General features: G+C 34.4%; 1 pseudogene; it reads left to right on the forward strand.

The window, feature by feature from the left end:
• Nucleotides 1–2,132: 2,132 nt before the first annotated feature.
• On the forward strand, nt 2,133–21,638 carry LOC129501203 (small nuclear ribonucleoprotein F-like; annotated as a pseudogene).
• The last annotated feature ends 1,279 nt before the right edge of the window (nt 21,639–22,917 follow it).

Consider the following 22,917-nt stretch of genomic DNA (forward strand, 5'->3'; position numbering starts at 1 on the left):
AAAGATCCATATACTATTCAAGATAATAGATGTATAGTGGTAAAGTTTAGGGGAAATAATGAACCCTATATCTTTTTATGATCATATCTTTTGCACAGAAGTAAATGCCTCCTAAAACTTTCTCATATATCAACAGCCTAGAAATTTAAAACCTTCACAATATTGCTATTAAAATATGAATAGTTAGAATAAATTAGAGATGCCCAAGGTCATAAAAATAGTCAATAGCAAAGCCAAAATACAGACAGGATTCTCTGGACTCCTCAATCAGCACTCACACATTCCACTTTCCTCATGCTATCCTGGAGCATTTATCTACTTTTTTTCTCTAGAGAAGTCCATTCTACTACAGTCTTACTCAATTCTTTTCCTATAAGATCTACACTTTTCCAATGTCTTGCTATCAAAGTAAAATATAAAGCAGAAAGAAAAATATATTATTTTATTTTATTTTTATTTTTTTTGAAAAATATATTATTTTAATATGAAAATGATCAGTAACAGTATTTCAGCTTCCCCAAAAGCATGCCATTTTCAAATAGGATGCTTGTTTTCCCTTTAGGGATAATATTTAACTCCAAACTATAGGCTCCTACTGCAACTTGTGACTAAGGTAGGGTTTCATTCCCAGTGCCAACAAAATAACGAGTGATCTGTTACACAGCTTGTCTTCTCTGAAACATCACACTTGTTCATGAATAATGCAGTCCCTAAACTAATACTCAGTCTACAATTTTCATAGTGTTTCTACATGAATTATACCATTTCATCTAATGTCATAGAACATCACATATTCTGTCCTGATAAACTGACAAAGACTGTGAGAAAAAGCAGGTGGAGTCCATGACCATGTTCCAGATGAGTCCCAAAATATGTAAAGCAGTGTGCCATTACTGCTCAAGGTTTTCCTTACCATAATTAAGTTTACAGAAACCTATTGGTTTTGCATAGAGTCAGGTAAAGAACCCACCACAATCTTCAGGATATACTGTTGACATTTTTTGTCTAAAGGCCTTTTTGACCACTTTTATCTTTTGTCATGCACTCTGAAATTATAAAGTTTCTACAGATAATATTGACATGTATAATTCACCAATGAAATAATTTCAGGGTTAATATGTCTTTGAATAAAACTAATCTGCAATTAACTAATGTTATTCTTAAAAATATCAAATCAAATCAAATAAGTATTTTTCTCTATTTCATCCAATTTTCCTTTTGCATCCAAACTGTAGTTTGATTGAGACTTGTTTCCACAGCCCTTCAACCCACAAAGCTAGAGCCACTTAAACTAACTACACAAATGAATTCCTACTTTTTTCCCAAATTCTTTGTTACTTTTCTGATGCTGAATTTTCTTTTTATTACTTGTAAAATAGAATAGTAATATAAATAACAGAAAAGTTATTTGGATATGAATTTTAGTTCAATTTGTCTTAGCTTGAGTTCCTGCTTTACTTTCTTTCTTTTTTTTTCTTTCTTCTTTTTCCTGCTTTGCTTTCTTGATATGGTCTTTCTCACACAAGGAAGGGACTATTGCCAATGTGGCTCAGAACTCATGACTTGTTTTCTCCAAATTTAAAACTAGATTACTGTTTTTACTGCTAAGATAATGCTTATTCTTTGACACCATATGGTAAAAATTTTGTAGGCTCTATGTTATTATAAAGGAAAGATGCTATAGTCATTTTTATTCTCAATGTGTAGGCTCCAAACAGAGGAGTTGCTCAACAGATATTTGTTGAATTATGAATGAATACACAAGTAAATGAATAAAGGATGTTTTTCATGATTTAGTCAGCAGCTCACACTCTGGGGTTATATATCAGCATATTTGTATATATTATATAGGTATTTCTTCAGTCAGCAGATCCACCTGAAATATTTCATAAAGTCTTGTCATTCAATAAATCCTTGTCTTCTTGTATCCCCAACAAATATACTCAGTTTTTGAGACGAAACGTGAGATTAAGAAAACTGCCTTCAGTTAAATCATACCAAATGGGTTTGAATTTCTTATTTTTTTATACATACTGAAAGAAAATGTGCTAGCTGTTGCTAACTCCAGTCACAAAGGTCAGACAACAGTTTGGTTGTGTGTGAGTGACCTACAGCGTTTACTTGTCGTTTTGATGAGTTTGGCCCTCAATCCCAAAACTTTCCTGGATGAATTAACAGGGAACACAATAATGGTGAAACTTAAGTGGGGAATGGACTACAAAGGCTATGTGGTATCTGTAGATGGCTATATGAGCATACAGCTGGTAAACACAGAAGAATACATAGATGGAACATTAGGCATTTGGCTGAATTTTTAATAAGGTGTAATAATGTCTTTTAGATCAAGGGTGTTGAAGAAGAGGACAAAGATGGGGAAATGAGAGAACAGCATTTGTTGTGGGGAATTTTTAAATATATATTTCTAGAAAATAAACATTTTTTAAAAAAGAAACTGAAAGTAAATGAAGGATATATAGTCTAAATCACATCTTGGGAAACTGAGTAATTTTCAGTAAAGTATCAGCCATGTGACCATGTTAGCTTAGGTTTTCCTTTTATCTAAAATATTTATTCAGAGGTTACTTTTGATAGATACTATGCATCTGGTACTCATGGAATATGTTATTCAGAATTTTTAGTTGGAAGAAGTCAGTCATAATTATTTAAAACTGTAAAATACCAAATCTCCAAATCTTACAGTGATAGATATAGATACATGTAAAATGAATTTGAATGGATGGATTTAAACTGTTTTTTTTTAAACTGGTTTTTGTGAAGGATAACATATCACTTCTAAGATAAGAGTCTTACAGGATTCTTAACCAGAAGTGAACATCAGAATTATGTAATTTTTTTTGGAGAAGTACACATGCCTGCTATGCTTTCACCATCAACCTAAGTTTACTGGGTCAGATATTCATTTTCTTAAAAGAATTTTCTAGGCAAATCTCACACATCTCAAAATAAGTATGGTGGTTATTCAACTTCTATTCTAATAATGACAAGTGAAAAGCTGCATTAGTTTACATAAATAATGGAAGCATCTGAAATAAGCACTCCCCAAAATGTCAGTGGCTCAGTTAGTTTCTTAATCAAATCTCAATTTGTTATGGGTGACTCAGGAACTAATATCCTTTCATGTAGTAGTTTCTAGTACATGGAGTTCCTTCACTTAATACTATGCATATAGCACATTAAAAAAGGGTAGGCCTGCTTGTAATCACCTCATCCCAGAATATCATTTTGTTAATAGAACACGTTACATTGTCCAAATTAAATGGAAGGGAGGCAAGAAATATCAATTAGTAATGATCCAAGAAGAAAACATCAAACTTTGATATTGGTGATACCCTGTAACATAATAAGTAGCCAATAAATATTTAAAGATAAATATAATTCTGAAACATTATTTCTTATATTATGTGATCATTGTAAGTCTTACATCTAAATATGTCTGACTACAGAAATGTAATAGATCAATATGATGACTACTACAAAACAAATTTCATACTAGTCTGGTCCTGGCTATAAAAATAAATAAATTACTACTTTATCAAAAGTTCTAAAATCGTCATTTAATTTGTTCAACTCTTATAAGATACCACTTAGTTTCATTGGAAAAATAGGTCAAATCTACTTTTCATTGCATCAATCAACTGTTCTGACAATACATGGTCTTCTACCCAACAACTATTAATGAAGATAATTGCTCCAAGTATTTTGCAAAAGGGAAAGAATCATTTCTTAATGGAAAATTGTATGAAAATTGCACTTTGGCTACAGATACAAATTTACTTCCTGTACTCTAATATTTGGCTAATTTTCTTCCATGTGAGTAAGCTCTGTTATACATTTTTAAACCCTGAATATATTTTGGTACCAAGAAAGGAATCCATGCCATTTGGTTTACAACTTGTGCAATATGCAAGTCTAAAGATTAAAGGTAAAATAACCTGGGCCTATAGGATTGGTGAGATATTTGTAGCTTCTGTGCCATAAATTTCTACCTACTTTGTGCTTTTTTTCAAGGATATTGTGAGGATAATATACAATGTGCATTACATTATAAAATACAGCTATAAACAAACCAAAAACTTAATATATGAGGTGAAATTATTCAAGATGTGGTAAAACTAATATAAAAGTTTCTTGACCAATATTTGTTGAAAGAGTGAATACATACAAGAAGATTAATTTGATAGGATCTCCATATAGCTTATATAGGGATACTAAGGAGATCTGACACAGTGAACAGGTAGGAGATGTTTTTGACTAAGCAAATGATGCACTTATTTCTTTGAATTAACTCTTGTCTTTAAGAGAAAGAACCACTGTAAAGTCTGATATTTTTGCTATTCACAGTCACACAGAGCATACGATAACTTCTAGAAAATAGCTGGGGACAATTGTTTGCAACGTGGAACTAATAATAGTTTGAACCATTTAGCTAAAATATATTTTCAAGAAGTCAAAGAGAGATCCCGAATAACCAGGGGAATATTGAAAAAGAAAACCAGAGCTGGGGGCATCACAATGCCGGATTTCAGGTTGTACTACAAAGCTGTGGTCATCAAGACAGTGTGGTACTGGCACAAAAAATAGACACATAGATCAATGGTACAGAATAGAGAATCCAGAAATGGACCCTCAACTCTATGGTCAACTAATATTTGACAAAGCAGGAAAAACTATCCACTGGAAGAAAGACAGTCTCTTCAATAAATGGTGCTGGGAATATTGGACAGCCACGTGCAGAAGAATGAAACTAGACCACTCTCTTGCACCATACACAAAGATAAACTCAAAATCGAAGAAATATCTAAATGTGAGACAAGATTCCATCAAAATCCTAGAGGAGAACACAGGCAGCACCCTTTTTGAACTTGGCCACAGCAACTTCTTGCAAGATACATCTATGAAGGCAAGAGAAACAAAAGCAAAAATGAACTATTGGGACTTCATCAAGATAAAAAATCTTCTGCACAGCAAAAGAAACAGTCAACAAAACTAAAAGACAACCTACAGAATGGGAGAAGATATTTGCAAATGACGTATAAGATAAAGAGCTAGTATCCAAGATCTATAAAGAACTTCTTAAACTCAACAGCAAAGAAACAAACAATCCAATCATGAAATGAGCAAAAGACATGAACAGAAATTTCACAGAGGAAGACATAGACATGGCCAACATGCACATGAGAAAATGCTCCGCATCACTTGCCCTCAGGGAAATACAAATCAAAACCACAATGAGATACCACCTCCCACCAGTGAGAATGATAAAAATTAGCAAGACAGGAAACAACAAATGTTGGAGAGGATGTGGAGAAAGGGGAAGCCTCTTGCACTCTTGGTGGGAATGTGAACTGGTGCAGCCACTCTGGAAAACTGTGTGGAGGTTCCTCAAAGAATTAAAAATAGATCTGCCAAAAAAAAATAAAAATAGATCTGCCCTAGACCCAGCAATTGAACTGCTGGGGATTTACCCCAAAGATACAGATGCAGTGAAACGGAAGGACACCTGCACCCCAATGTTTATGGCAGCAATGTCCACAATAGCCAAACTGTGGAAGGAGCCTCGGTGTCCATCGAAAGATGAATGGATAAAGAAGATGTGGTCTGTGTATACAATGGAATATTACTCAGCCATTAGAAATGATGAATACCCACCATTTGCTTCAACGTGGATGGAACTGGAGGGTATTATGCTGAGTGAAGTAAGTCAATCGGAGAAAGACAAACATTATATGGGCTCGTTCATTTGGGGAATATAAAAGGTAGTGAAAGGGAATAAAGGGGAAAGGAGAAAAAATGAGTGGGAAATATCAGTGAGGGTGACAGAACATGAGAGACTCCTAACTCTGGGAAACAAACAAGGGGTGGTGGAAAGGGAGGTGGGTGGGGGTTTGGGGTGACTGGGTGACAGGCACTGAGGGGGACACTTGATGGGATGAGCACTGGGTATTATGCTATATGTTGGCTAACCGAACTCCAATAAAAAAAATATGCAAACAAACCTCCAAGAAGTCAACGATTAAAGATATGTGAAACAAAATGAGGTCCTTTATTAATCTTAATCTAGGCTATAAGATCTTAAAATCACAGACAACTAACCGAATTTTAAGTGCATAGTGTTAAATGGAAGAGTTTAAATTGATCACCGAAAGACAGGTTTTTTAAGAAAGTATGAAAAATTAAAGTTTAAGAATCAGAGCTATTAAAGAATAAAGCTACTACCATGGGGAAATATAAGTGGCCTACAAAAGGACATTCTGTGTTAAGAAATTCAAAACAAACATTCATGTTTAACAACGTCAAGGTCAGGAAAGATATGGACTCTTTCATTTCAAATTTGCATATTCACATTTGGTAAAGCCCAGTCAGGTTTGTAGTTTCAAATACTGTTATAACATTAAACTAATTCCATTTAACTCCATTAAAAAATAAAATAATTTATTATTTCTATATGTATAATTCCTGCGTTTTTTTCCCCAAATTTTTCATTTGAATCCAGTTGGCACACAATATACATTAGTTTCAGGTGTATAACATAGTGATTTGACAATTTTAAACATTACACTATGCTCACCAGAAGCATAGTTACCATCTGTCACTATACACTGTTTACCTTACTATACAATGTCACCTTATAATATCATTGACTACATTCTTTTTGCTGTGCCTTTCATTCTCACGACTTATTCATTCCTTAATGGGAAATCTGTATCTCACACTCCCCTTCATCCATATGCCCATTCCCCCTGCTCCCCCTACCTATACCCCCTCAACCCCCTGGGGCCCTGGCAATCATCAACTTGTTCTCTGTATTTAAAGGTCTGATTCTGCTTCTTGTGTTTCTTTTTCTTTTTAAAGATTTTATTTATTCATGAAAGCCACAGAGAAAGGCAGAGACTTAGGCAGAGGGAGAAGCAGGCTCCCTGTGGGGAGCCTTATGTGGTACTCTTAGCTCAGGACCTGGGGATCAAGACCTGAGCTGAAAGCAGACGCTCAACCACTGAGCCACTCAGGTGCCCCTTGTATTTCTTTTTAAATGGCATCACCAGATTCATAAGTAATGCCTGATTTTGTAAGGAAATAAAAAAGTTATCCTTCACCCCTCTTTTTCCACCAGTAGGTATTCATGGTATTTTTTTTTATTTTTAAGATTTTAGTACTTGAGAGAGAGAGAGAGAGAGAGAGAGAGAGAGGAGGGGCAGAGAGAGGGAGAGAGTGTGTCATATGAAGACTGTGCTCAGCACTGAGTCTGACATGGTGCTCAATCTCAAAACCCTGAGATCATGACCTGAACCAAAATCAATAGTCAGACACTTAATTGATGGAGCCATCCATGCACCTCTACTCATGGTATTTCTAAAGAAATACCAAGTCCTGCTTATTGTACTTCTTTAGCTCAGGGATTATTACATCCACTGATTGTGTTAAGAATGTCCTAACAAGTTTCACTATCGCTAGTTTGCCTCAATTCCCACAGTGCTATCAGATTGGTCTTTCCAAGCTTCATGTCTGATATGTATTTTTCCTAAATAAAACTTTTTTTTTAAATGATTGCCTATAAAGTTCGAAATGTCTACTGCATCAGTTACCAATATGACCTATGGTACAAATCCAACTTACTACTTATTATCGTAAGCTTGACAAGCTAAAATGATCTTTACATTGATTATATTTTAAGTAATTATATAATTACCTAAACAATATCTTTGTGCCTGTAAAGCCTAAAATATTTACTCACTGGCTCTTTATAGAACAAGATTGTAGACAACCATGCTAGAAACCTGTGGAAAGCCCATTACATACACTCTTACTCTATCAACCTTCTCTCTCACTACACCATTAACATTTAACTTTCTAACCAAGCCAATCCTGGAAACTGTTGAATTTTTGGAAAGTAAAATGCTCTGTTTTCAGCTTTGGGCCATACCTCAGTGTTCTTTAAGTCTGTAATATTTACTTCTGCTATCTTCATAATTGGACAAGCCCTTTCTTCCCTCAAATTCAGTTTACCTTCCAGAAAACTTTATAGAACTTCCTCGCTCTAAGAAGGTGACAGTTTGGTTCTCTGGTAAACTGTCATTTTTAAATCTGTGTAGTACTTGTTCTTCAGTGGAATGTGTGGTAGTCTTTACTTGGTCTTCACTAAATGGCTACCATAGTATCTTCATCTAATATGTTCCTCTGCACTATGACTTGTCACATCCTATTAAGTGGTGGATGATAGATCTCTATCCTCTGGATCTGGGCAGGACTTGTAACTTGAATAATATACTGTGACAAAATTGACACTGTAACAACTATGAGAATATCTCTTATGAGGCCTGGCAGCTTGAGACTCCTGCCACTTCAAAGCCAGTGCCCATGTAAGAACTGTTATTATTCTGGATCCATCAAGTGTTAATTAGCCTATCACCTAATAAGCCTAGTATGTGATGAAGCCATGGTGAATGAGATGTCATATACACAGAGAGGGGTGTAGGGGCAATGAGACACCAGTCACGTGAATGGAGAAGCCACTATGGAAGCAGATCTGCAAGCCCCAGTGCTCTACTTTATACTACATAGATCACGGGCAAATTGCCCGCCTGAGCTCCTTCTACATTTCTGACCTATAAAATGTGAACAAAATGAAATTGTTGTTTCAAACCAATAGCTTTTGGGGTGGCTTGCCATAATGCGACATACAGCCAGAACAAAATAACTGCCTCATTGCTAATTTGTTGTTCCCATTTGAATGTAAGATTTAGATGACTGAATAGAATTCTCCCTTACTGAGTTTATTTCATGAAGCTTGGCATATGGGAAATACTTTTACATGCTTACTGAATGAGTGAATGCATTTTCAGAGTTGAATATAAGATTGAATATGTAAACGGCTCAAGTTGCAAGAAGTATAGAGCTTGCAAACTCTGTCTTCTTTACAGAGAAGAAAAAAAGTAAGGGAAATGAAAAGAAAGTGGCAAGAATGGTAAGGAGGCATAAAGTGGACTTATACAGGGAAGAGGGTAAATATTTGGGAGGAAGTGGTATAAAGGAGTGTTGGGGATCACCGAGACCAACTCTAGTTTTGGTGATTCATTAAATGGATTTAACATATAGTCTAATTCATGACTACGATTTTTTGTGGTGAAAGAATATAAAGTAAAATTACTGAGAGAAAGCATATGGGGTGAAATCCTGGGGAAACCAGATACATATTTTCAAAGGTTCTCTCCTGGGAGAATCATACAGGATGGCACTTAATTCCTCAGCAATGAGTTGTGACTGCATTTGTGAAATGCTGTCAATTAGGGAAGTTCATTACAGATTCAGCATCCGGGTTTTTTTTTTTTTTTTTTTTTTTGTAGTTTGGTAATACAGGCAGCTGGTGCCTATCACATACAGAACCTCTAGATATTCAGAGTAAATCAAGTGTTCGGTATAAAATATATTGTTTATACAAATAGTTTAGACATAGTAAATAAGCCACTCTTATCAGTTCTAGGGAAGGTGGGAATCCTCCTGATATGTAAGTTTTTAGATGACCACTAAGGCACAAACTTTTAAGTGGGTCTTTCAAGGAATGACAGTCAGACCTTCTATTACAACTCTTTTTCTGCAAAGAAGGGAGGGTATGGTCCTTGGAGGCTACCCTCAGCCCCTCAGACATTGTTATCAAGACAATGTAATCATTTGTAACTCCAGAGGAAAAAACCTACTAAATGTTGTGTTAACCTTATATTAAATAGATTCTTTTTTAAAAAAAATATTTTATTTATGAGAGAGACACACACACACACGCAAACACAGACGCAGGCTCCATGGAGGGAGCCCGATGCAGGACTCGATCCTGGGACTCCAGGATCATGCCCTGGGTCAAAGGAGGCACTAAACCACTGAGCCACCCAGGGATCCCCAAAAGATTAATTTTCAATTCAGATAATCCTCCACTGACAGTCTTTAACAGAACACTTAAAATATAAGTTTTTAGTATGAAAGATAAACAAATTCTTTCCAAATAATTCTTATATTAAAAGAGAATCTTTGATTTTTTTACTGCAAATATTTTTTTACTATCTGCCATGTACAAGGCATGTGCTAAGGATCTTCAGTGATGGTTGTCAAACAGAGACTTCCCATTAGGACTTAACGGTGTGGAAGACTGACTAATACAGAAATAACCACAATGTAATCTGGCAAAGGCTATACTAGAGACCTACATAGTTTGCTTTTCACACATATCAAAGGAAACATCTAATGTTGGAGTGAATGCTGAGAATATCCCTCTTCTAAAGTGCCTAGTGGGTCAAAAGCTTAATTATGAGTGGGATTTATTATGGCAGAAACAAGAATGATCTTGCCTTTTAAACAGAATAATTCAACCAAAGGCTTTACAGTCCATAACACATTTAAGAATTGCAAGTAAAGTCTGTTACTAGAACACCGATCTTTGAGGAGAAAAAATAGAAGTGAAAATAAAGAATCAGGGGAATTGAGATTATTAACCAGATTTCATGGGCACACTAACAGGTCTAAACTTCAAATAAAGGCAATGAGAAGTCGATGAAGATCTTCAAAGTGAAAAGACAAGGTTAGAGTATTTAAAAATAGATTTTTTTCAAGTCCTGATGTAAAGGATGGATTAGAACAGGTTTTTCTTATCTTAGTTCATCTTTTTTGTAAGACTTTATTTTTAGAGCAGTTTCAGGTTCACAGCAAAGTTGAGGGAAAGATTGAGATTTTCAATATACACTCTCCCCTGACACATGCATAACCTCCTGCATTACCAACATTCCCCACAAAAGGTGGGGAATTTGTGAAAACTGATGAACTACACTGACATAAAATCATCCCATAGTCTATATAATGATTCACTCTTGGTATTGTATATTCTATGGGTTTGGTCAAATATATGATGACATATATCCATTATTATACTATCATACATTTTGCTGTCTTAAAATCCTCTGTGCTCCACCTGTTTATCTTCCTCCCTCCTCAGCCCAGCAATCATTGATCACTCCATGGTTTTTCCAGGATGTAATATATTAGAATCATACATTATTGTAGCTTTTTCAGATTGCAGTCCTTCACTTAGTAATGTGCATTTAAGGTTCCTCCATGTTTTTTCATGGCTTGATAGTTCATTTTGTTTTAGTGCTGAATAATATTCCATAGTCTAGATGTACCACAATTTGTCCATTCACCTAGCAACGGGCATCTTTTGCTTCCAAGTTTTAGCAGTTATGAATACATTTGCTATAAAAATGTGCATGCAGTTTTTTGTGTGAACACAAGCTTTTAACTCCTTTAATACCAAGGAGCACAATTACTTGATTACATGACAAAAATATCTCTAGTTCATAAAATACTAACAACCGTCTTCCAAAATTGTTTTACCATTTTGTATTCCTACCAGCATTGTATGAGAGTTCCTGTAACTCCACATCCCTGCTAGCATATGGTATTGTCATTGCTCAAGATTTTGGCTATTCTAATAGGTATATAGTGGTTATTATTGTTGTTTTAATTTACATTTTTCTAATGACATAAGTGTGCAGTATTTTTTCATATGCTTACTTTGCATCTGTATATTTTCTTTGGTAAGATGTGTGTTAAGGCTCTTGTCTCTTATTTTTATCAAGGTATTTCTTTTCTTATTGTTGAGTTTTCAGAGTTCTTTGTATATTCTGGATAACAGTCCTTTATCAGATATGTCTCTTGAAAATATTCCTTTCAATCTATGGCTTGTCTTTTTATTCTCTTGACATTGCTTTTTATAGAGCAATTTTTAATTTTAATGAAGTCCAGCTTATGCATTATTTATTTCACGGATTGTGCCTATCTAAAACGGTACCACCATACTTAAAGTTCATCTAAGTCTTCTTTTATGTTATCTTTGAGGCGTTGATAGTTTTGCAATTACATTTAGGTCTGCAATCTATTTTGAGTTAATTTTTGGTAGGGATATAAAGTCTGTGTCTAGATTTAATTTTTGGATGTACATATCCAATTTTTCCAGCATCATCTGTTGAAGATACTAACTCTGCTCCATTGCATAAATGTCCTTTGTTCCTTTGTCAAAGATCAGTTGACTATATAAATGTGCGCATATTTCTGAGCTACTTTTTCTTATTTGTCTATTCTTTGTCAAAATTGAACTGCCTTCATTTCTGCAGCCTTATCATATGTCTTGAAATTGAGTAGTATTAGTTCTTCAACTTTATTCTTCTCCTTCTATATTGTATTGGCTATTCTGGTCTTTTGCATCCATATAAACTTTAGAATCATGTTGATATTGACAAAATAATTTGGTGCAATTTTTATTGGAATAGCAATTACTCTGTAGATTGAGGTGAGAAGAACTGATATCTTAACAATATTATTTCTATTCCATGAACATGAATTCTTTCTCCATTTATTTAGTTTTTCCTGATTTCATTCATCAGACTTTTGTAGTTTTCCTCAAATATATCTTTACAGATTTTGTTAGATTTATACCTAAGGATTTCAAATTTTGGTGCTAATGTAAATGGTATTCTTCTTGACCTCAAGTACAACTTATTCTTTGCTGGTATACAGAAAAACAATTTGGCTTTTGTATATTAATTTTGCATTGTACAGCCCTGTCACAATTGCTTATTTTTTCCAAGAAGGTTTTTTTTTTCCCACATAGATGATCATGTCACCTGTAAATATAGACAGGTATTTCTAGGTATGCATGTATGTATGTATGTAACTGTCAAAGAGATCAAGAGATCACAAGCAGGGAGGAGGAATAGAGGGAGAGATAAAAGCAGGCAACCTGATGTGAGACTACATACCAGAATCCTGAGATCATGATTAAGGCAGAAGCTTAACTGACTGAACTACCCAGGAACCCTAAACAGGGTATTTCTTCCTTCCAATTTGTATACCTTTTATTTCCTTTTCTTACGTTATTGCATTGGCTATTACTTCCAGGATAATGTAACAAGAATGGTGAAAGAAGACATCCCTGTCTTGTACCTGATTTTAGTGGTAAGCTTCAATTTCTCACTATTATGTAATTTGTAGACTATTTTATATATTTTTTATTAAGTTGAGGAAGTTCCTCTCTCTGCCTAGTTTACTGAGAGCTTTTATCATGAATAGGTTTTGTATTTTCTTGAATACATTTTTTTTTACATTGATAAGATTGTGCGAGTTTTCTTCTTTAGCATATTTCTGGACATAGAACAAGTTGACTATTTAAATAAATTTTTCCAAATAAAGTAACAAGTAAATTTTCAGTATAAATTTTTATTTTTTTAAAAAAATCTTAATGCCTGGCTTAGCTAACGGCAAATAAAGGAACTCTTCAGAGAATAAAAAGCACAAGAAAATGAGAGTTCTGACTAGAAGCAGGGACGTCAAGTCAACTTTTCCCATGAGCTTATTTATCAATCCTGATGACTTAGAGCCAGAATTTGTAGTTATATGACTAAGTTATTGGGGGACAAAGAGAGAAACCCAACAGGATGGAAGTTCAGATTTAAGGACCCCACACAAAATCAAATCATTCAGGAAGCAATTCTCTCAATAGGTGAAGTTGAAAGAAAATCCAATTTTATGGAAATGGGGAGGATGCCTGAGTGATTAAGCCTTGTTCCTTTGTCAAAATAAAATTATCCTTAGAGAATTTATAAGTCTCTACTAACATGGGTTTATAAGTTTTAATTTATATTTGTTTGTATTACTTTCCCCCATCTCTCTGCCAAGCTACTTTGAGATTTAAAACAGCTCAGAGTTAGTAGAATCCACAGGCACTTGATAGCAATAAATGCAAGTCCTCTTTAGATTAAGATACCCTTAATCATAATTTTAAATAATTCTCAAAACTGACAATTCAAAGCATAGAGACTCATATTCAAAAACAACTGAATACCCGAGGAGTTGCAGCCATAAACAGAAGCCATTAATGAAACAACTGCAACAAAATAATCATACAGACACACAAACCCTAAACTGAATACTGGAGCTACTAAGTATAAAACAAATGGGTTTTATATATTTAAGAATTTTTTTTAAAAAATGAAAGTATTATAAAGGTATAAGACACTAACAAATCTGACAGAATTGAAAATAAACTAATTAAACTTTAGGGTTGAAAAATTAAAGAAGTTATATAAAAATAAGACAGTGATTTTAAGCTTCAGATTTGTCACAGTTGAGGAAATTAGTGACCTGGACATTTGTAATAAGAAGTTACACAGAATGAGGCAAAGGGACATAGATATAGACAAAAATAAAGACGCAGTCATTAAAAAATAGAGTACATAGTAAGATGGTCCAGCATAAATGTAATTTGTTTCCCAAAAGAGAGACAATAAAAAATGAACATAAGCAATATTTGGAGAAACAATAGCTGAGAAATTAATTCTGAATGAATGAAATAGACAAATTTCTATTTCAGTAAGTTTAATTCATCCAAAGTCAAATTAAACACACTCACACACACACACTGACATAGGTTAATGTATCTATAGAAAATCAGACACCAAGATAATTACAAAAATAGCCTCAGATAAAATATAATCTAAAAATAACAGTAATTATATGAAAGCTAAATGCTCAGCAGAAAGAAAGCCTATCAGAGAATAGTAGAATAATATCCTCAGCTATTGAGGGGATATAATTGACATATAATAATTATATACCTTGTGAAGTTATTTTTCATTTTTTTGACTTTTTTAAAAGAAAGTTAACAAAATGTGACTATAAATCTCAGGTTTATCTTAAGAAAAAATAAAAAAAATATTCTGGGAAAAAGGTTTAAGAATTGAGAAAGGTCATATTATAGCCACTCCACAGAAATGAGATGAATCCCCAGTCAAAATCTGGTTGGGGCTTATAATACTTATAATGTTATTCACTATAATAATGCATTAAAAATGCACTCCAATGATGATAATTAGGGTTGTAGGGCTGGGGTGCCGGTTTTCCTAAGAAATCAGGGTCTTGTATGCTTTGAACTTCTATAGTATTCGGCCTTTTTTTTTTTTTTTTTTTTTTTTTTTTTTTTTTTAGCATGCCCAAATGTGAGGCAGAAGAAGAATAGGGAAGAGTGGGCCTTAAAGGGCATGGATAGATAAATATAACAAATGGGATTTGACTCTATTTCTGCTGTTAATCAATGAAGATATTAAAAAACAACAAGATTTACTTATTAAATGACATGTCTGGTTCTGTAATTTAGCACTATTTTAGTCTCTACAAGAGTGTATAAGAAAGGGTATATTTTAAAAATATAAGTGAGTGCATTAATTAACCACTATGAAAACAGACAAAAAGAGGATTAGGCTCCTCAGAATGAAGAAAAATGCCATTTTTAATAACTTGGGTTGGAAATTAAACTTTTTTTGATATCATAAAGTGCATAAGGAAACAACATCATGTCACACCCACAGACATCTGTGTAACTTCTTTATGGTACTAAATAGATCATAAAGTTTCAGGAGCATTTCTTATCTAATTTACCACTAGGAAGAGATTTACATAATGAAATGAACTTCCCAATTTTTCCTTTGCTGAAAGATCTTGACAACATCTATTCTTTTGGATACCATACAGTCTCCCACACCTGTTGAAATAAATGGTTAATTTGGAAGGAAGATAGCTGGTGCATCATTTATTGTGAGGCTATTTGACTCTTCCATGCCCAGCATTTTAAGAGTTGCTACGGGGAAGTAGACATAAGAAGAAGATATAAAATAAAGTAGAAATAACAGGGGGCATCTGGGTGGCTCGGCTGGTTGAGTATCTGACTTTTGGTTTAGGCTAGGATTCTGATATCACAGGTTGTGGGATCAAGCTTTATATCCATCTCCAAGCTCAGTGGAAATCTATTAGGATATTCTCTCCCTTTGGTCTTTCCCCCGCTCTCTCTCTCTCTCTGTCTCTCTGTCTCTAAAACAAACAAACAAACAAGCAAACAAATAAATAAATAAGAAACAACAAGGACACAAAACCTCTTCAAGGGTGATATTCAAAGTGAAGGTAGCCAATATACCATGAGGAAATGTGGCTTGAGTCAGGAATTGAAGGAACACACTGATTAAAAATAGGAGGCGAATTCCTTAATTAAAATACAAATATAGAGGTGTTCAGGATATTTCCAGAGTGTGAGAAGCAAAGTAAGGTCAGAATGGTGAAACTGAGAAGTCCTTTTCAAGATCCACTTGGGGAAGGAAGGCTGGTGCAGCCAGCAGTAAAATTGAAAAATTATGACAAGAGCAGCATGATAGAATGCTTTAGTATTTCCAATTCTGCTACTTACAAAATCATCTTCTAATTTGGAACTTTGCTTCTTGGCTTCCCTCATGGAACCAAATAATTTTTAATATAAAATATTCAATTGGCTCTCTTAATATAAATATTAATTTTCTGAGTTTTAAACAGTTTTCCTAGATTTTATCTTATTACATTCTTTTAAAAAATCTATAAACCTCATAATTGCCTTTTGAATAAATCCATATTTCCTATGTGCCATTCAGAATAATAATAAGCTCCCTAAGAACAAGTCAATATTTCTAACAAAATCTCTTCATCTCTACCCCAATTATACTGGTTTCCTTTTCTCTTGGTTTTCCATGTGTGAGCTTACTTCCATATTGATGATGATGTTCTTGTCATTTTTTACATTTTTATGTAATATTTTACTACTCCTACTCCTACTTCTTCTTTCCTCCTCTTCATTCTCCTTCTCTCTCTCTCTATCTCTCTCCACACACACACACACACACACACACACACACACACACACACACACACACAATCCACCTCCATATAATCTCACCTCTGCCAAAGAGAAGCACTGACATGATTCCAAGATAAAAAAAAAAAAAAAAAAAAAAAAAAAAAGATTAGGGCATTATGGGGCAGAGTTTGAGTGTGAAAAAAAAATATTGAATTAACATTGTGTCTGAAGGACATATGCACTTTAGAACATACGTACTTTGATTCTTCAACTCCCTCTCCCTAAAATTATGTTGTTTTATTTGTTTTCTCTAAGAACTATGGGAAAAGACTGGCTTGGTGTAACCTCAATTTCATTGGGAAGTATATCTTATTTTGCAAAAGCTAAACTGGCCCCTGAAAAATGGAGGATCTACAGAGGCCACTTAAGTAGGTCTTTGCCTAAGTCTAATGGGAATTCTCATTTCACAATTGGCTTTGTATTTTTTTTAGTTCTGAGGAACCACACTTGTACTTGGAGCTGATGTCTCATGAGAGCAAGTAAAGTGATTTCATTTCTATGACATTGTCCTCTATCAGGATTGCAAAAGTGACATCTTAACCAGCACACTACCACTTCCTACCTGAGAACACAATTTTCATGAGGGCTTTTACACGTTGCCTCTTTCAACAACATTTTAGGGCACAGTACAATGCCTTTCAGGTTATCAAAAATTTAGTAATTATTTATTGAATGCATGAAGTAACAGATGATAAATAAAGCATCTTACGAATATTTAACAAGCTTTTTATGATGACCAAGATTCATAAAGCAAAGTTGTAGGCTTTGTTTAGGAGCCTGAGAAATTATTTAAATATTTTAAGCAGGGAAATTACAGTAAAATTTCCACATGTATATGTCCCTTATGGCTACAAAATGGACAATAAATTTTAACAAGATGGAATTGGATGATGAAACCAGTAATATAGTTATTACCACATATAAAAGTGGTCTCAATGGATAAGGAGAGAAATGGACACATTCAAAATAGTTTTATGAGATAAAATCAAGAGGCCTTTGTTATGGATTATGTGCAGGCAGAGAGGGAAAAAGAAGTTTCAAGGATAATTCAAATTTTCAGGCTGTACAATTAGATGAATATTGGTGCCTCTTACAAAGACAGACAGAAAAAAAGCTTAGAGGAAAGCATGAATTCAATTTGAGAACTCTTCCTTTAGAAGTTTTCTTAAAATGTCTGAATAAAATATTTTATCAGGTTATGTATATGATTCTTTATGTCAGAAAGGTTTGTGCAGGGAATATTAGTTTAGAGGTCATCAGCACTGCATCATCTGTACCACAGGCATAGATAACATGGACAAGGGAGTCTTGAAGGGTTGGGGAAAAGATGCAATCTTTTTTTTTTTTTTTCAGAAAGGAGACTTAGAAATTTTAGTATTCAACATCATGGTAAATAATAATGAAACAAAGAATGAGAAAGAACCTCAAGAGTGGGAGGGAGGCTACATTGTCATGGAATATGAAGGAAGAAAATTTTAAGAAATAGATAATGAGACATATTTCAGGCATTTTTGATAAGTTAGAAGATCAACATACGCCCTCTGGATTCAGCCACATATAGTTTACTGATGACCTTAGTAGGAGTGTGTTCATCATGCCTGGGGACAAAGGGGAATGATGGTAGACTGAGTAAGGAACAGAAGGTAGGAGGAGAAAAAAATGGACTAAGTCTAGGGAAAAAAAATATTTTTACAAGTTTGGCTTCAAGAGAAGAAAAGAGAACATTATCAGCCTCAACCCTACTCCCCCCAAAATAAGGAAGAGCTGAGTAAGTGGTATGTTTCTTTGGTTGTTTCATCTTTTTCCTCATTTAAACTGGTTTGATTTGAAAGGGACTTGAACATGTTTAAATCTTCCTGGTAAGCATCTTTTGTGAATGAGACAAGATGAAAGACATCTTGGAGATGATCATTGACCATCTTTTGGTACTTAATGGGCCCAGACACAAATTCAAACATACAGTGATCTCTAAACGAGTTGATATGAATTCCTGCAATACAAACTGGCCACTATAAGCCTGTCTGGACTGCCTTGCCTGAGTGGGAACAAAGAACATTCATACTTCTCTTTCTGCCTCCCCACAATGCTAAAATCAGTGTAGGAAACCCAATCAATGTTAACCAAGCACATCCATCTTCTCCTGATTTCCTATTGCTTGGCACAATTCCTGGCATGGAGGATGCCCTGTATAACTATTTGTTGTTTAAACAGTCAAATAAATGAGTTAATAGGGAATAAATCCAGTAAGACAGTCCCTCAAGAAGCCTCTGCTAGCTGTTTTCTTAATTCTACAAAATCAGAGAATATGTTGGCTATGGGGTAGGTATTCTACACGTTTTTTATTTACCTGGAAACTTTTGTGTTTCTGGAAAAGGACCACATAAATAATAAAATCACACATTTCCCATTCTATGTCCAGTTAGTGTAATTAATCTGATACAGATCTAATGGTTCTGATAATCTTAATGGGTACTTCTTTTAGGGTTTTACTTTTTTTTGCCCAACTTGGTTTGTTTTCCTGCAAATAATTCTGGGTAAGGATATCCATACACCTCACTGACTTTTATTATTACTTTAAATGTAAAATTAAACACATATTTTAGATGGACTTAATGTCATTTGTTTAAATGTATTTTTTTCTGGTTTTTGTCTTCTTTACTATTATCGCCTACATGTTAGATGCACAAGAATGCTTCCAATCAGTATATTTTAAAATATAACAGCAAACTGGTGAAGCAAAATAACAGTATACAGAATCTGTTTGGAAATTTAATTTTTAGTGCAAAGAGAGAGCTGGGCTTGATCTAGAAACTCTCATTCCAGTCTGACATGTTCTTGGTTTTAGGGAACAATACTTGGCAGCTATCTTCTTTGCTGTTGGAAAATGATTGGAAGACAATTTCTTTTCTTTAGCAGGGTTTTCTGAGAGCTGTATGATGCTTCAGTTACTTCATTCTGGTATACAGTAGAATAGCATGTTCCCTTCTATCTCTCAGAAAGACGGGGGAAACACGAACCATGTATGTCCCTCTCTCTTTGGGCTCTAGATCTCATTGTAATGACAGCAAATAGATCCATTCTATGACTTTAAAAAAGATTGTTGATAAAAGAAAGAAATAGAATGAATTCAACAATTTTACAATAATAATAGCTTTTGTGACATTACACTAATAAAAACTCTTTTAACCACCTCAGTCATATAGTTTTAATTTCATGGCCATGACTTCCAGGTACTTAAAAAAAAAGAAACAAACAAATCACCAGAAACATGAAAATTGATGTAAATTTGGATCTCATATAGAAGCCAATCACTGTTTCAATTAATTCCTATCTCAAAAACCTAAAGTATGATGTACTAGATAGATTTCTAAATAAGTGCTACTAAGTTTTATACATGACTTTTGTTTTAAAAATGAAAAAAAAAATGTGCTTATTTAAAACACTGAATAGGGATCCCTGGGTGGCGCAGCGGTTTGGCTCCTGCCTTTGGCCCAGGGCGCGATCCTGGAGACCCGGGATCGAATCCCACGTCGGTCTCCCGGTGCATGGAGCCTGCTTCTCCCTCTGCCTGTGTCTCTGCCTCTCTCTCTCTCTCTCTCTCTCTCTCATAAATAAATTTAAAAAAAAATAAAAAAAATAAAAAAAAAATAAAACACTGAATAGTGCAAAAGGGCTTTAATGAAAAGCAACACTTCCAGTTTCAGATATCTCCTCTAGCTGATAGCTGTTCCTTCTGGTAATTGCTCTTATATCTATAATGTCCATGTTATCTTAATTTTAATCATGGAGGTAATATCTTTAAACTTCCTACTAAATTATTTTTATTTTTTTCACTTACACATCTCCCATAGCTTCCAAATATCTGTATCTCAAGTACCAACTTTATTTTGCCTCTTTTGATTTTCTTTCATTTTGGACATCATAGCTTAAATTTCTAAAATTCTTAGGTTATTCCTTTTCTACAAAATTATTTTTGTGTAGAAAAGGAATAGTGGATACAGTGTTTTCATGATTCTCTTTGAATATATTTACTGGGATAATTATGAAGTTAAAATTCACTCAAATTATTTGTTTCCTCCAGGGCATATAATATTTTTTTCTTGCTCTTTAGTTTTTATCCTTCATGATTTCCTAAAATATATTTTGTTTCCTGATTGAATGTACATGAGTGTGTGTGTGTGTCCATCTGTGTGCCTTTATGTGTTATGCATATTTCAAAATGAATCTATTGAAAGTTAACAGAAGTCTCTAGAGCTTGTTAAATGGTAGGTGTCACCATACTTTCCATGAAGCCCACTCCAGGTGGAGAAAAGGAATGGTTAAGGACCAACTATTTCATACTTAGATCTTTAAGTAATTCCCCTCCTTTCTATCCGAGGTCTCATGTCCACCCTCACTTTGGGACCTGGTACTTCAGAATCTTTCCAGGGGAAATATGTTGGGCTGATTGCTTCTCCCATTTGCTCTGACCTATCATGTCATATGCTCAAGGATACTGCTTCTTCTCCTTTTATCAAATATGCCTCCATTTATTCTGTCCTGATGTGGAAATTTGTTGAATTGCTTAGTAACTGAATCTCCATCTTGTTTTCATATCTTTGTGGACTTACATCCTTTAATTTTTTGACATTATTTTAGTATAGCCTTCGAAGGAAAAAGAGATAGCGTGTAATTGTGTCAATAACTATAACACAGTGTTCTGTTTGGTTTTGAGGTTAGGTTTATTTTCATTCTTTTAAAATGTCCCTTTTTTAGGGGAGAGATAACAGCTTCAAATAATCTAAATGCAGCTGGCTTTTGTACGAAAGAGTGCCAAGCTGCATGTATTGCACGAGCTGTAGTCCTACCCAATTACATTGTCTTTTAAAACTGCAAAACCAGACAGAACCTGCCTGGGGAACTTAAACTGTGTCCAGTTTACAGATTCTCATTACAACAATTAAGGAGAATAATCAATAGGACTTTCCTACTGATTGTGCAAGACCTAGCAGAGTGCAATGCATGAACTAAATAATGCACTATATGTGTACACATTCTTTTTTTTTCTTTTTTTCTTTTTTTTTATTTTTTTGTGTACACATTCTTCAAAGATTTTATACTTCTGAGTGTTTACAATGTAAAGACATTTAAAGCATGACATTAAAACATCAAAATACTGTGTAATGTGACATCCATAGTTCTTTCCAATGTATAACTATACCAGATATTTTGAGGCTAACAAAAATGCAATGAAATAGACCCTATCTCTCCTTCCCCCAAAAAAGGAAAATAAAATATTATACTCTAAGTCCACAGATGTGAATAGTTAAGTTCAAGATAAATTATCTCAGGTCACACAACTCTGGGACCAAATTTAAATACATTTAATGACTCTTTCATTGTTTTACATTTCCCACAGCCTTGTCTGCTAAATCTAAAGATACATATCTCCTATCAAGTATTACATGAGCCTTTACAACAATTTAATACATTCAAGGCAGCTACAGAGTGCCAGTATCTAAATGCCTGCTTTGTAAAGTTTAAATGTATTTTGCCTAGCAATTTTTTTATTTCTACTTAGTAATCATGCTTTAAATTCCACTACTAAAATTTAATTTTGTTAATTTATCCTAGTAGGTATTTTGTCCACCTTACAACACCTTCTTCTAGGACACGATGCTTTAAATGTGCTCAAACTGAGTTGAAACATTCACATCAGATTTAAAACACTTCAATTTGAAAATAGAGAAAATGGTGTTAGCTACTATCCACCAGAATGTATTTGAACTGTTATTTTTTAAAAGATTTTATTTATTTATTCATGAGACACACACACACACACACACACACACACACACACACACACAGAAGCAGAGACACAGGCAGAGGGAGAAGCAAGCTCCCCGCAGGAAGCCTGCGGTGGGACTCGCGATCCAGGGACTCCAGGATCACGCCCTGGGCGGAAGGCAGGCACTAAACCACCGAGCCAGGGATCCCTGAACTGTTATTTTTAACCAGTGTTTATCTAAAGGATAGATCTAGAATCGGACGCACTAAAGGAAAATAGAAGGCCATTACATAAATTTCATTAGGCTCAGTCCATTCTGGGTGCCTGGTTGGGATCAAGCATAGCATCAGGCTCCCTGCTCAGAGGAGGGCCTGCTTCT

This window comes from Nyctereutes procyonoides, unplaced genomic scaffold (assembly GCF_905146905.1).
Source record: "Nyctereutes procyonoides isolate TBG_1078 unplaced genomic scaffold, NYPRO_anot_genome, whole genome shotgun sequence".
Lineage (NCBI taxonomy): Eukaryota > Metazoa > Chordata > Mammalia > Carnivora > Canidae > Nyctereutes > Nyctereutes procyonoides.